The 16,021-nt window shown below is 41.7% G+C and overlaps 1 protein-coding gene across 16 annotated transcripts in view; it reads right to left on the minus strand.

Annotated features, from left to right (window-relative positions):
* Positions 1–16,021, minus strand: part of ncor2 (nuclear receptor corepressor 2) — a 195,775-nt gene that overhangs the window by 155,074 nt on the left and 24,680 nt on the right. For 14 of the 16 annotated variants that reach the window (XM_008113654.3, XM_062958552.1, XM_062958554.1 and 11 more), the window contains exon 1: positions 6,750–6,885. The exons of 1 other annotated variant lie outside the window; for it this stretch is intronic. The gene's annotated coding sequence lies outside the window, so the exon portion shown is untranslated. Of the gene's footprint in view, positions 1–4,503; positions 4,645–6,749; positions 6,886–16,021 lie in introns of those variants that run through there. One more of the 16 variants, XM_062958547.1, reaches the window with a different exon arrangement.

Below are 16,021 nucleotides of genomic sequence, written 5' to 3' on the forward strand. Positions count from 1 at the left end.
CTGGCATCAAACTACTAAAAAGATGTAGACTAATCAGCAATCTGGTTGGAAGCACAAAGTATGAGAAATATAAAAATAATTTGTACATAATCAATGCACTGGCCCAAGACAATTTAAGCCACTACAAGTGCTGTACTTTTTCTATTTCAAGAACCCCGTGGGAAGGGAGACAAAGAACTCTCTATGGGATCCTAGCCCCAAGAACTGAGGCTACCATTCTGAGTGAGGGAATAGATATTGCTCCCACTCCAACCATTTCCCCCAGAAAGAGGGAACAGCAACTATGTGGGAAGAAGCCAGTAAACACACCTGGGATTAGGATATGGCTGATATGGAAGCTTAACCAATCAATGTCCTGCCACTGTCAATCCCACTCTATTAAACATCAAGCCAGCCTCTATTTCCATTAAGTCCACTCTTTCATTTGCCCACCCTCACTCACAGTCACGTTGGAGTGTGACAGAATGTTACAACGTGGACTTTATCATGTTAGATCAGTCAAGCACTAGTAAATCATGTTTAGAAAACACACAAAAATCAATACCAGTGGAAAAAAATGTCATGTGCCCATTTACCTGCTCTTAAAGAAATTGAAACACTGTGCATTTTGCACTAGGTCCAGAAATTATAATTATGGTTTTCACCACTATCATCACTACTCAGGTGTTTAAAATCTATAATGTATATTATCGCACTGCAATCTTTACAACTACTTTCTAAGGTGGGTAACAATTGCTATTCCCATAGAACAGATGGTAGACTGGGGGTAGGCCAACTTGCTTAAACTAAGTAAATTCAAAAAATCCTCAACTACACTAATAGCTAGACCAGCTATAACTAGAATCTCCCAGAACTCAGGGATAAAGCTGTGCCTCAAACATATATGTGCATGGTTTGAATTACAGAAAAGAACTTATTACCACAATTAAACACTCTCAAGATACCACCTCTTTTGAGACAGAGAACGGCACTATCTATTTTTGCCCATTAATGAATCAATTAAAAGCATGGGTGTTACAGACAAAATTCACATTTGCCCACCGATAGCACAAGCTTTCATTTATATTCTTAAACTGTGCCAATTATTCTGAGATTCCCCAATCTGTTTTAAGTGGCCTTTAATAGTTCTGTTTTTAATTGGAACTATGTGACTGGCTGGTGTAAAGAAAAGGTATATCTTTTTGTTTTCTTTTTTTTTTAAGCTGACTTTTGAGACCTTTGCTTATTTACAAGACTGGGCTGCCAAGGAGGAATAGGAAGTAATTAAAAAGTGTTACAAGATCACTGGCTGTTCAAGGCAGACACGAACAACACTGGGCATCAGTTCAGATCGGCCTCATGTGCTACTCACATCCCACACACAAATACACACTGATCTTTCTGTACACCATGCATTATTTATACTCATTACACACTACCATTACAGCAAAGAACTAACCAGGCTGCCAGCCTTTAAGTCCCATTACCCCTCCACGCACATGAAATTGAAGAAATTGGAAGAATTTTATTTTATTTTTAACAACTGTGCTGCTTCTCAGGCCAATTGCATCACTGCTGAGGGTAACAGTTCAACCACTCATCAGGCTACGCAGAGACAGCGATACACAACTGTAAGTAAACTCCCACACTGGTGTGCTACATGATGCGCCCCCCCCCCCCCTTTTGACAATGAGACACCAATATCAGCCTGGAAAGTTCTCTTGGAGGAAATGAAATCAAATGACTGAAGAAAAAAAAGAGATACCCAATGAATACCATGTGCTATGGGCTCTATCTCTTGCAGCAAATTAAATAAAAATATATTTAAAACATATCGATAAAAAGAAACAATAGCACCGAAACAGTCAGGACCTGAGATCCTATTTGAAACTCTTCTTCCAGAGTAGTTACACTGGGAATCCAATAACTGCCTGGAAGCAGTTAGCTATGGGTTACAGAATAAGGTAGCTCTCCTGACACCCAATTTGTGACCATTCAGGTAAGGAGTTCAAGCTGCAACCTAGCACAACTGGCTGTCACAGTACAACTGGATACTGGATACCTCCTTTTGCAACATCCACAAAAAGATTCCAGCCAGAACCTCCTTCTACAATAGCCTGGCTAGAATGCCGAAGACCTTAGAGAAAATACATTATTGTTAGTAGTAAATTTTCACCTGTCTCTTCGTGTGAGTCAAAGGGGTGAACAACAAATAATAATGCAACACATAATATGAGTTGAAAGAGCATATAAAACCTATGCATATTAAAATCCATCAATAAATACTTTAAGAAGCATGATTCTAAAACAATCTGGATAGGCCTGCTGGTAGAGACTGGTCTTGACTGCTGGTTGAAACTCGGACAGTGTCTCAAACTGGCAAAGCTCTTCCAGCAGGTCATTCCACAGTCTGGGGTAGCTGAAGAAAATGTCCTCTTGGTGTCAGTCAGCCTGGTTTGGGTTGATTGAAGCATAATGAAACTAATTGAAAACACATAGGTCAAAAATATTAAAGAATGTAACAAGCGATAGGTAGGTGTTCTATGACACAAAATTCACTTCATACCCCTGACCTGTCACCATCTCTGAGAAGAGCACCTCATTCTAAAATTGTGAAAACAGAGTACTGGCTTTGACATGAAACTCCTGGAACAAGCTATAATCCCATTTGAAAGAGTGTTGGGCTGATCTTAAGAACAGTCTATCATTTCTTTAGTGGCTATCAGAAACAAAATAAAGAACCTTGAAGCTTTCCCTTCAGCATGAAAATGATAGACATAAGATAAAAGAAAAACATTTGGCAGAATAAAAATATCTCAGACATTCAAGCCCAAACAGAAGTTGATAAATGCCAGGAATTCACTCTCCACAAGCCAAAAATTTAGAGGGGAAGGATACTCAACAGCTAATTCTCCATACTCATATCAACAAAGTAAACAACTGCTTAGCATTAACCAAAATGAATTTAGACGAGTCTTGGGTTTATGTATACCATTCCCTTTTCTTCTCTTGCAAGACCACAAGGAGTTTTCATATCCAATTTTCATTAGCCACCATTTAGCCTTTTATCCAAAACATTAGCTATGTTTCCTCTTAACTGCAATTTTCTTAAAAGAAGCAAGCTTAACACTCCATGGTTTAAAATTGACTTGTTTCAATTGTACTTAAGATTAGATCTAGTTTGCTGGATTCAAATTACACAAGGTACCGTTTGTCAAAAAGGCGAACCGAAGTAGATATTCAGTGAAGGATTCATACATTAAACTCAACATCAGCAATAAATGTTGGGAATCCAGACAATTACATCCTATTTTTTACATACTGCAATGCTTCCCTGAGACTGTAAAGCGGGCACCCACAAGCAATATAAATGCAAAATAAGTAACAAAGCCAGATCCCAACCCCTTGGCAACCTGTTAGCAATCCCCATGCCAGAACAAAAAGTCAGAATAGAGTTCAAACCCATAAAAGCTTTTTAGAAATTGTAAAACACAATGTATGTTTATTTTATTCTAGCAGAACAACAGAACTACAAGCCACCAGATTGAACAGGACATTAAAACAATCACAACTGGCTCCAAAAGACATAACCCCAAAAAACATTTGTCCAAGAGTCACACAGAAGTTAACAGATCCAGTCATGAAGTTCAGTCATTTGTATGTTGTCCTGAAACATGTGCCTCAAGTACACTTCAAGCTCCAAAGGTGCCAAGAGTTTCATTTTAGGCTCTACCTGTGCCGTAAGTAAACTCCTGAAAGAGTTATTATCATGGGGGAAAGGTGACTCCACTAAAGCTTTATCACTGAATCTTGTTTCCACAACAAGCCATTTTTTCCAAAATCTAATGATCACAGGAAGGGAATGTGAGGTGACATCTTCTGAACAGGGGCAGACAGCAAAACAAACCTCATAGGGGTGTTAACCCTTCCCTGTGTGATCGAAAGCTTACACACACACACACGGGTGGAGTTACACTTAAAGAATGTACCTGTTTTGACTTAGATTCTGTAGCTTGTTTGGAACTTGGGGACCGCCTGTACCTGATTCTAGCTTTCAAAGCACCAACATTTGGTACTCTCCGTGAAAATGCACAGCAGCCAGGATTCCAGAGTAAGAGCTGTTTTGACAGCAGTTTTAGGACTGGGTGGGGTTTTCAGCGCAGTTGTTCTGCAGCATATACAAGCGGGAAATGCAAAAGGCCCACTGGGTGCCAAGTGCCCTCCAACTGCAGCCCTGCACACTTTTTTACATAACAAAACAGCAACCTTACCCCCACCCCAAAACCCAACCACAGGCCAGTGGAATGAACAAGAGACAAAACAGAGAGACCTCAAAAACGAAATCTGATGAAAGCCACTCACAAGAGCACAGGGCATTCTGCTACAAACACAAACGCTCTGAAATCCGCCCAAGAAATCAGCGACTGCAATCAACGTGGAGGTACATTCCACCACAAGCGTTGTCAACACAGCCCTGAGAGCTGTCCTTCCTGTCCGTTCCCCCCCACCAACGCAGATACGCACCGAGCGATCACAGGAGAAAAGAGTTCACTCTGAAGTTTTTTTCCAAGGGTAAAAGGGATAAGAGGAGGAGGCCCCTCCGGCCGAAGTGTTGTCCCGATGCCAGTTCAAGCAACGCCTCGCCGCCTCCTCCTCCACTCCAGGAAGCCGAGTTCCCAGCAGCACTGTCACAAGCCTGCCATGTGGCCGCAGGACGGAAAAAAAAAACAAGCCAATGGCTCTTTGCCACCAAGCAAGCCCACATTGAGCGAAAAAGGGAGTAGAAACAGGAGGGGGAAACCCACTGGCAATGGGAGCCATTGAGGATGACGAACAGTAGGAAGAGCTGTGTTTAGCTTCCTTTAAAAAAAAACCCACTTCAGACCTGTGATCACCCCAATCCAATTGTGAATCCAAGTTTAAGTTCCAAGTTTATTTGATGCTTAGACGATAGGTCTTCCACATAGAAGGCAAACAAACAAATACTTGAAAACCAAATTATTAAATACAATATAAAATGCACCATTAAAATCCTACATAAATCATTAAAATGCTACATATATCAATGGCGAGGTATGCCCTTAGAATACTGCATAAGGTACTGCATAGACTAGCACCTGCATAATTAAAAACCAGTATTTGTTTGAAGGAGATAAAGCAGGCATGGGCAAACTTGGTCCCTCCAGGTGTTTTGACTTCAACTCCCTTCAATTCCTAACAGCCTAGAGAGGGTCCAAGTTTGCCCATGCCTGAGATAAAGAATAGGCCCTAGGATTTTAGTTCTTGGCTCAGAATACAGAGGCAGGAAAAGAAATAGTGGGGTAAATCCTCAATTTCTGGGGCCCCGCATACACATAAACAAAGTGCCAGAGGGTGACATACTCTGGAAACGAAGGGCTGTGAAGGGCTAAGTTTTGGAAATGTGAGCCTAGTCAGGTAGATAGCCTTATATCATGGTCAAGTTTGTACAGTTTGAATCATTGGGAAAATGTGAAGAGCTGTGTTTAGCTCCCTTTTAAGTAAACCCACTTCAAAGCTGCGATCAGCCCAATCTAACTGCGAATCTGTCCTATAATAAATAATAAAACTTTATACCATGCTCCATCTCCCAAAGGACTCGGGGTGGCTTACACTGGGACAAGCCCAAAGCAGTATTAAAGTAAAGGTAAAGGTTTCCCCTGACGTTAAGTCCAGTCATGTCTGACTCTGGGGGTTGGTGCTCATCTCCATTTCTAAGCCGAAGAGCCGGCATTGTCCGTAGACACCTCCAAGGTCATGTGGCTGGCATGACTGTATGGAGCGCTGTTACCTTCCTGCTGGAGCGGTACCTATTGATCTACTCACATTGGCATGTTTTCGAACTGCTAGGTTGGCAGGAGCTGGGGCTAACTGTGGGCGCTCATTCTGCTCCCGGGATTTGAACCTGGGACCTTTCGGTCTGCAAGTTCAGCAGCTCAGCGCTTTAACACACTGTGCCACCAGGGGCCCCTAAAACAGTATTACATCAGTAAAAACAGTAACACAATAAAATCACAGTATAATAACACACATTCGAATAAATAGTCCCTGTTAGTTATTAGTGGCCACAACTACTGCACTTTATCACGCAGTTCTTGATTGAACTCTGTAATGAGATCCTTCATTCCCTTTTGTAGAGTCTGCTGAATTTTATCTTACAGTTTGTATATTTTGTTCAGACTCTAATGTTCTAAGTTGATTTGTATGATGATACTATTCTATCTGTTTTACATTGGATTAATTATGTTGTATTTTATTGTATTTTGGAACTGGGCTTGTCCCCATATGAGCCGCCCCGAGTCCCCTCTGGGGAGATGGGAGTGGGATATAAAATAAAGTTATTATTATTATCATCTTATAAAAATTAAAATAACTTAAAACATAGACGGTAACTGCTTTCCCCCCCTCACACACATAGGCTGGATCTACACTGCCATAGAATGCACTGAGCTGCAGTGTATATAGACTCCTCGAATCCAGGTCAGTGCAGTTCATCTGCATTCTAGAGAAAAGCCCCCCCTCAGGTCGCTGTGTTGATACAGGCCGAGAGGGCAACCAGAGCCTGAAATAACTCAATATTTCTGGGAGGGGGGGGGGGCAGTTGGAGCGCGCCTCACTTGGAAGAAAACAACAAAAAGAGACCCGGAAGTCCCTCTTGCGCCTGTGGTGCTGTTCCCAGCCCAACCCTGGGCCGCTTCCCCAAGGAAAGGGACCCCCGGCCCCCCTCCCCGCCCGAGAGGAGGCGCGCTTACCCGCCGCGAGCCCTTCGAGGCCTGTCCTTCCTGAGGGGAATTCCCGCCTCACAACTTCTGCTCCAAGGCGGCCGCCCTCCAAAAAGGCCGCCTCACAACTTCGACGCGAGGGCTTTGGGGCCCGGGAGGAGGCGGCGGAGGCTGAGGAGGCGGAGGCGAGAGCGCCTCGCTCCGCGTGCTGGGCTCCGCTGGACCCGCCGCGTCTTTTTCTCCTCAGGCGCCTCCGGCACAGAGCGGCCTGCCTCGTCCTCCGCCGCCGCCTCCTTCAGGGGAAAGAGCAGCGCCTCGCGGCCGCGGAGGGAAACAAAACTCTCGCGCCAAGTCTCTCAGGGAGGGAGGGAGGGAGGCGGGGGCGCGTGCCTGCTCCGCCTCGGCCTGGCCTTCCCGGCTCCGCCCACATCGCTTCGCCCCGCCCTCCCGCGGCTCTTAAAGGCGCCGCGCCTCCAAAGGCCTCATGTCATCACACTTTCCATTGCCATCCCTTTTCAATGCTGCAGAATTCTGGGAGTAGTCGATGAGCAGAAAAAAAGAGGGAGGGGCTGAAACTTTTCCCTCCCTGAGGGCCCTTCCAGACAGCCCAGAATATCAAGGCAGAAAATCATATACAGTAGAGTCTCACTTATCCAACATCCGCTTATCCAACGTTCTGGATTATCCAACGCATTTTGCCTCCTGCCCCGATCCAAAGCTGTTTCTCTAGACAGCAAGGATTGAACTTTTTATGGATTTACTTTCTGACAATGTTGCTATTGTAGATTCATTTTATGCAATTCTGTCTTAATTTGCTGTCAATTTGTTAGTAGCCAATGTTTTGTAGTCAATGTTTTCAATACATTGTGATGTTTTGGTGCTAAATTCGTAAATACAGTAATTACTACATAACATTACTGTGTATTGAACTGCCTTTTCTGTCAATTTGTTGTAAAACATGATGTTTTGGTGCTTAATTTGTAAAATTATAACATAATTTGACATTTAATAGGCTTTTCCTTAATCCCACCTTATTATCCAACATTTTCACTTATCCAACGTTCTGCCGGCCTGTTTATGTTGGATAAGTGAGACTCTACTGTACAATATAATTTACAGTAATATATAATAATTATAACATATTGTGTGTGTGTATATATATATATATAATATTCATAATATTCACCTCTGCAGGGGTGGAGGACCTACTAAAACGGTACAGTGGAGTCTCACTTATCCAAGCCTTGCTTATCCAAGTTTCTGGATTATCCAAGCCATTTTTGTAGTCAATGTTTTCAATATATTTTGTATATGTTGTATATATTTTGTAGTCAATGTTTTCAATATATATTTTGGTGCTAAATTCGTAAATACAGTAATTGCAACATAACATTACTGTGTATTGAACTACTTTTTCTGTCAAATTTGTTGTGTAACATGATGTTTTGGTGAGACTCTACTGTAATACCAATAATAATAGAGAAAAATAATAAATGTATCATATATTCTCGAGTATAAGCTGACCTAAATATAAGCCAACCAGGACCCTCACCCGAGTATAAGCCGAGGGGGGCTTTTTCAGTCTTAAAAAAAGGGCTGAAAAACTAGGCTTATACTTGAGTATATACAGTACTTTGATGTGTAAGCCTCTCCATCCAAACTGCCTTTTGATAGCAGGTATTTTTTCCCCCACCCTGTACCAGCTGCCAATCACATGTCTGCTTGGGGAAAAGATTGTGCACAGTGTTTATTACCGAAAATAAAAGCATAATCCTTATCTTCTAAGCCAAGATAGTCACACACCTGGCCGGGCTGGGGCAGGTCAGAGGGCAGCGGCATATTTCTCCCAGGAGCTTTCTATGACCGAGAGCACGAGCCAGCAAGCACCGTGAACATTCCTGAGATGCTTGTCTCCTTGTCTCCCGCATCTGCAGAAGGCCTTGCATCGGCGCTTTGTCTCCAGCCCCGGCTGGCTCCCATGCTGCTGATGCCGGGCTCTGGGACCGGGACAGCCCAAGGTTATCCTTCCTCTTTGTCAGTGTGCTGACTTTGCATTCCCATGCTGACTTTGCATGATCCGCACGCTGCATTTTGGAGCGCTGCCCTCTTGCCGCCAGCAATGTCGCGCCGGGACTGAGCCCCGATTCACCCCTCACAATCCCAGGGTGTTTCTTCCTGTGTCTGGAAGGTGTCCAGGGAAGGGCGACTCAAAGCGTCAAGGATCTGGAGAACAAGCATCCCTATGAGGAGCGGCTTAAAGAGTTGGGCATGTTTAGCCTGCAGAAGAGAAGGCTGAGAAGAGACGTGATTGCCGTATATAAAAATGTGAAGGGAAGTCATAGTGATGTCAGAATAAACGCTTCGGTGATCTCTGCTTCAACCTGGGTGAGATTCTTTCATTGGAAATCGGGAAAACTTTCGTTTGCTTCTCGTGAGCTCGTCAGGTGTTGTGCAACCCTCCTTGCCGGGTCTAGCGCGGGTCTCTTTCACTAGGTAAAAGCTTGTAAAGGTTTTCCCTGACGTTACGTCCAGTCGTGACTGACTCTGGGGGTTGGTGCTCATCTAAGCCAAAGAGCCGGCGTTGTCCGTAGACATCTCCAAAGTCCTGTGACTGTATGGAATGCCATTACCTTCCCACCGCAGCAGTACCTATTGATCTACTCACACTCTGGGGGTTGGTGCTCATCTCCATTTCTAAGCCAAAGATCCGGCGTTGTCCGTAGACACCTCCAAGGTCATGTGGCCATAGGCATGACTGCATGGAGCGCTGTTACCTTCCCTATTGATCTACTCACATTGGCATGTTTTCGAACTGCTAGTTTGGCAGGAGCTGGAGCTAACAGCGGGTGCTCATTCTGCTCCCAGGATTTGAACCTGGGACCTTTCGGTCTGCAAGTTCAGCAGCTCAGCGCCTTAATACACCGCGCCACCACCATCTTTGATCCCGACCTCAATAGGAAGAAGGGAGCAACCTCTGAGGATGCCTGCCATAGATGTGGGCGAAACGTCAGGAGAGAATACTTCTGGAACATGGCCATACATCCCGGAAAACATACAACAACCCCAAGCTGCCCTGGAGACTAGGACACAGAACAAGGGCTCAAACTACAGGAAAGAAAAGAAATTCCATCTGAACATGAGGAAGAACTTCCTCACTCTGTGAGAGCGCTGTTCAGCAGTGGAACTCTCTGCCTCGGAGTGTGGCGGAGGCTTTTAAGCAGAGACTGGATGGCCCATGAGGTCTTTTCCAACTCTATGATTCTATGATTAAAATGTACAAACAGGCATCACCATTGAGCAACTGATTCTTCATTGGATGTAGGCATACCTCACTTCCCTCCCTTCACTATCAAAGGCGTCTGTGTTACACAGGGTGAGTAATTGCACACAAACTCCTTTTTTTTTCCAAAATGAATGGTAGACCTAATGCACCTTGAAGGGGTAATGATTCATTTGATACTGCCAAATCTGCTTGATGGAGCCAAGCACTTCTGATGTGCGCACATAAACTTTGAGCTGCTCCGTCACTCTTCGTATTCAATCAGCCACCTAATAATAAAGATCGCTCAAATGAATAATAATAATAAAGATCGCTGCTCTTCCCTGATGTCAAGCAAAATTGTTCAGAGTGAGGCTGACAGCCCAAAATCCCGACAATTGTGGGAGACATCAAAATTCAGATCCCACAAGCATCTATTCCTATATACCTGCATTCTATAATGAATTAACTGTCCTTGTAATCACAGTGATCAGTCAAGATCTATTACTCTGCTCTTTTTCAAACTTTTTGCCTTCAGGGAGATCTCGTCAACGTCCCTCCTCCTTTCTCCCCAATTTGGAGCGCAATAAACTTTGCCGAATCTGGGGTGAGCTCCTGCTGTTAGCCCCAGCTTCTGCCTACCGAGCATTTCAAAAACATGCAAATATGAGTAGATCAATAGGTACTGCTCTGGGAGGAAGGTAACAGCATTGCATGCAGTCATGCCAATGGCCACATGACTTTGGAAGTGTCTATGGACAACGCCGGCTCTTTGACTTGGAAACTGAATGTATACTGTAGTTGTTTTTCTTAACCTGTTTATTCTATTATGCTTATATTTTTATTGTCATGTACTCTGATTATTGTTTATGTGGTTTTAATATGTTGTAAGCCGCTTTGGGTCCCGTGAGGGAGAAAAGCGGGATATAAATAAAGATTTTTTATTATTATTATGTATTATTACATTTAATATTTTACTCTATGTATTATTACATTTATTATTTTACTGCATTTATTATTATTATTATTACATTTATTATTTCACTCTATGATTATTAAAAGGATACATAAGCACATTTACATTGAAGAAGATGAGAATAATGATTGGATCAGAGTTGGACAGTCTTATCTTAAATTAGAGTTTATGTAAATACAGTAGAGTCTCGCTTATCCAACGTAAACGGGCCGGCAGAACGTTGGATGAGCAAATATGTTGGATAATAAGGAGAGATTAAGGAAAAGCCTATTAAACATCAAATTAGGTTATAATTTTACAAATGAAGCACCAAAACATTATGTTATACAACAAATTTGACAGAAAAAGTAGTTCAATACACAGTAATGCTATGTAGTAATTACTGTATTTACAAATTTAGCACCAAAATATCACTATGTATTGAAAACATTGACTATAAAAATGCGTTGGATAATCCAGAACGTTGGATAAGCGAGTGTTGGATAAGTGAGACTCTACTGTATTCAAAAACATTTAACCTACTGATGCCTCAATTAATGTAATTTTATTGGTATCTCGGCTTATACTGGAGTCAATGTTTTCCCAGTTTTTTGGGGGGTAAAATTAAGTGCCTTGGCTTATATTCGGGTCGGCTTATGCTCAAGTATATACAGTAATTTTATTGGTATCTCGGCTTATACTGGAGTCAATGTTTTCCCAGTTTTTGAGGGGTAAAATTAAGTGCCTCGGCTTATATTCGGGTCGGCTTATACTCGAGTATATACGGTACCGTAGGTGTAAATTGAATCAAGGAATGCAAGCAATGATATCCATTGGAGAGCTGCAGAACCAAAAGGCACGGAACTCCACAAGACGTTCAGCCTGGTAGAAAAGCCAACCCAGAGAGGAAATATCCATCTCTTCCCTCCGAAATGAATTGCTGCTGCTTTATTAAATCAATATGAATTCATAATCTTTAACACACAATTACAGTTCTATATCACACCCCAAACTACCCTCTCTTCAAAACCTCGCATCTGTCAGATTTATAATTAGCTTATTACTGCCTATATATCTGCTAATAACTTTTTCCCTGAGCCCTGTGAGGTGAATTAAGGAGAGCTAATAAAGCACGGCTGGTAATCCATTTACAAGTCTGTCTTACACTTTTGTCTAGGCTTCAAATTAAAAGATACACGGCGGACGGGGGGGGGGGGGGGGGGTGGAGAGAGAAGATGTACGGTATTTCTTACACACACCTCCCATTTGTTGGATTTGTTAACCCTATTTAACAAACCCATCAATGCCAAGCCTGGAAGAAGCAGTTTATCTGGTTTTCTTAAGAAATAGATGCTTTGGGGGAGATAGCTATAAGGTACATGTAAGTGGGCAGGCATACTGGTAAAAGTAATGACTTTTCATATGTGTTTGCAAGTTGTCAACACACACGCACGCACACATACATGCACAAAAATTGCAAGGTATGTTCATTCCCCAGCGTACCCTCAGAAAGGATGTTCACTTTTCACCATCCACAAATGATCTGCATAAGGCAGTTCCATCAGTCTGTTTGGTCACCTGAACCCATTGAAGCCGCTACCGCTTCATTGTCCACTTGTGACACCAAGTCCTTGATGGAGTACTTCCTCACTCTTTCAGCACGCTGCTGGAAGTTTTTACAGTGTCGTAAATTGGTTATATTAGCCTCCCTGAATAAGGCGGTACCTAAACTATCTACTCAACAGATACAACTGTCTTTCTAGCTGCTTAGGTCAACAGCAAGCTAAGCTATTAATGGTCGGGAACTTAATCCAACCTGGGCTGGCTTCGAACTCATGAGTGTCTGCTGTGGACTCATCTTGTTGTGTTTCAAATAATAATAATAATAATAATAATAACAGGGAAAACTCAGCCGCTATCAGGACCTCAAGATTGAACTTCAAAGACTCTGGCAGAAACCAGTGCAGGTGGTCCCGGTGGTGATCGGCACACTGGGTGCCGTGCCAAAAGATCTCAGCTGGAATTTGGAAACAATAGGCATTGACAAAATCACAATCTGTCAACTGCAAAAGGCCACCCTGCTGGGATCTGCACGCATCATCCGAAAATACATCACACAGTCCTAGACACTTGGGAAGTGTTCGACTTGTGGTTTTGTGATATGAAATCCAGCATATCTATCTTGTTTGCTGTGTCATACAATAATAATAATAATAATAATAATAATAATAATAATAATAATAATAATAATAATGGGATCTGCACGCATTATTCGCCAATACATCACACAGTCCTAGACACTTGGGAAGTGTCCGACGTGTGATCCAATACAACAGCCAGCAGAGTGTCTGCTGTGGACTCATCTTGTTGTGTTCCTAATAATAATAATAATAATAATGATAATAATCACACAGTCCTAGACACTTGGGAAGTGTTCGACTTGTGATTTTGTGAAACGAAATCCAGCATATCTATCTTGTTTGCTGTGTCATACAACGTCGTTGTGTCAATAAATAATAATAATAAATAATAATAATACATCACACAGTCCTAGACACTTGGGAAGGGTCCAAGGTGTGATCCAATACAACAGCCAGCAGAGTGTCTGCTGTGAACTCATCTTGTTGTGTTTCTAATAATAATAATAATAATAATAATAATAATAATAATAATAATAATAATAATAATAATAATACATCACACAGTCCTAGACACTTGGGAAGGGTCCAAGGTGTGATCCAATACAACAGCCAGCAGAGTGTCTGCTGTGAACTCATCTTGTTGTGTTTCTAATAATAATAATAATAATAATAATAATAATAATAATAATAATACATCACACAGTCCTAGACACTTGGGAAGGGTCCAAGGTGTGATCCAATACAACAGCCAGCAGAGTGTCTGCTGTGGACTCATCTTGTTGTGTTTCTAATAATAATAATAATAATAATAATAATAATAATAATAATAATAATAATAATACATCACACAGTCCTAGACACTTGGGAAGGGTCCAAGGTGTGATCCAATACAACAGCCAGCAGAGTGTCTGCTGTGAACTCATCTTGTTGTGTTTCTAATAATAATAATAATAATAATAATAATAATAATAATAATAATAATACATCACACAGTCCTAGACACTTGGGAAGGGTCCAAGGTGTGATCCAATACAACAGCCAGCAGAGTGTCTGCTGTGGACTCATCTTGTTGTGTTTCTAATAATAATAATAATAATAATAATAATAATAATAATAATAATAATAATACATCACACAGTCCTAGACACTTGGGAAGGGTCCAAGGTGTGATCCAATACAACAGCCAGCAGAGTGTCTGCTGTGAACTCATCTTGTTGTGTTTCTAATAATAATAATAATAATAATAATAATAATAATAATAATAATAATAATACATCACACAGTCCTAGACACTTGGGAAGGGTCCAAGGTGTGATCCAATACAACAGCCAGCAGAGTGTCTGCTGTGGACTCATCTTGTTGTGTTTCTAATAATAATAATAATAATAATAATAATAATAATAATAATAATAATAATAATAATACATCACACAGTCCTAGACACTTGGGAAGGGTCCAAGGTGTGATCCAATACAACAGCCAGCAGAGTGTCTGCTGTGAACTCATCTTGTTGTGTTTCTAATAATAATAATAATAATAATAATAATAATAATAATAATAATAATAATAATAATACATCACACAGTCCTAGACACTTGGGAAGGGTCCAAGGTGTGATCCAATACAACAGCCAGCAGAGTGTCTGCTGTGGACTCATCTTGTTGTGTTTCTAATAATAATAATAATAATAATAATAATAATAATAATAATAATAATAATGGGATCTGCACGTATTATTCGCCGATACACCACACAACCCTAGACACTTGGGGAGTGTCCGACGTGGAATCCAATCCAATACAATTACTCTGATTTTATCTGCTTGGATTTTAATATATTGTCCATTATTTTATTTTGTGTATCGTTGGAATGTTTTAAGTTGTGTTGTTTCGGGCTTGTCCCTGTTGTGGGCCGCCCCGAGTCCCTTCGGGGAGATGGGGCGGGATATAAAAATAAAGTTTAATATTATTATTTTATAACAGCCAGCAGAGTGTCTGCTGTGGACTCATCTTGTTGTGTTTCAAATAATAATAATAATAATAATAATAATAATAATAATAATAATAATAATGATATGAAATCCAGCACATACACTGTCCCCCGCTGTCCCCAGGCTTCTGGACCTCCGTGTGATGAGGTCCTAAATGACGTTGCCTGAGAGTCTTAAATGACTGATAATGACTCGAGGCCAAAAGCAGCAACTGACTCAGCCGTTTTATCATGGAGGGCGGGAGTGATTCTGAACTGCCTGCAAGGGAGAAAGACGCTGCAGGAGACATTGGCATTCCAGGGCAGCCTCCTCCTGCGTCGGTGGATCGGTGCCAAGGCCTTACAAACCATTTGATCTGCATCAGTCTAGCCTATCACGGGGAGGGCATGCTTTGCCTCTACAGAAGCATAGGGAGGGGGGGGGGGGAGCACAAAGGAGGTATTATGGAGATGTGTATTCCTCTCTGACTCATACTAGGCTTCTGGCCTGAACCAATGAAGAGCTTCTTATGCAGGAACATAAAAGCTCAGAGACACTGGGGCACTATAAATTAGGCATATAAACTTCCCATTGGCAAAGCTCTGGTTTTGTTACTATACGGAAAAAGGGAAACACCGATAAGGATTGACAAACAGGGCAGTGGGTTGCGGGCACAGGGAACTCAGGTGGGCTTGCCTTGGTGGCATTATTTCTGGCAAGCAAAATAATAATAATAATAATAATAATAATAATAATAATAATAATAATAATACTCATCCGAAAATACATCACACAGTCCTAGACACTTGAGAAGTGTCCGACTTGTGATTTTGTGATACGAAATCCAGCATGTCTATCTTGTTTGCTGTGCCATACAATAACAACAACAACAACAACAATAACAACAACAACAACAACAAAGCATTGCATGGAAAGTCCCTTGACAAAATTGAAGGAAAAGCTGACAAGGAGAAGACC

Source organism: Anolis carolinensis, chromosome X (genome assembly GCF_035594765.1).
Source record: "Anolis carolinensis isolate JA03-04 chromosome X, rAnoCar3.1.pri, whole genome shotgun sequence".
NCBI lineage: Eukaryota > Metazoa > Chordata > Lepidosauria > Squamata > Dactyloidae > Anolis > Anolis carolinensis.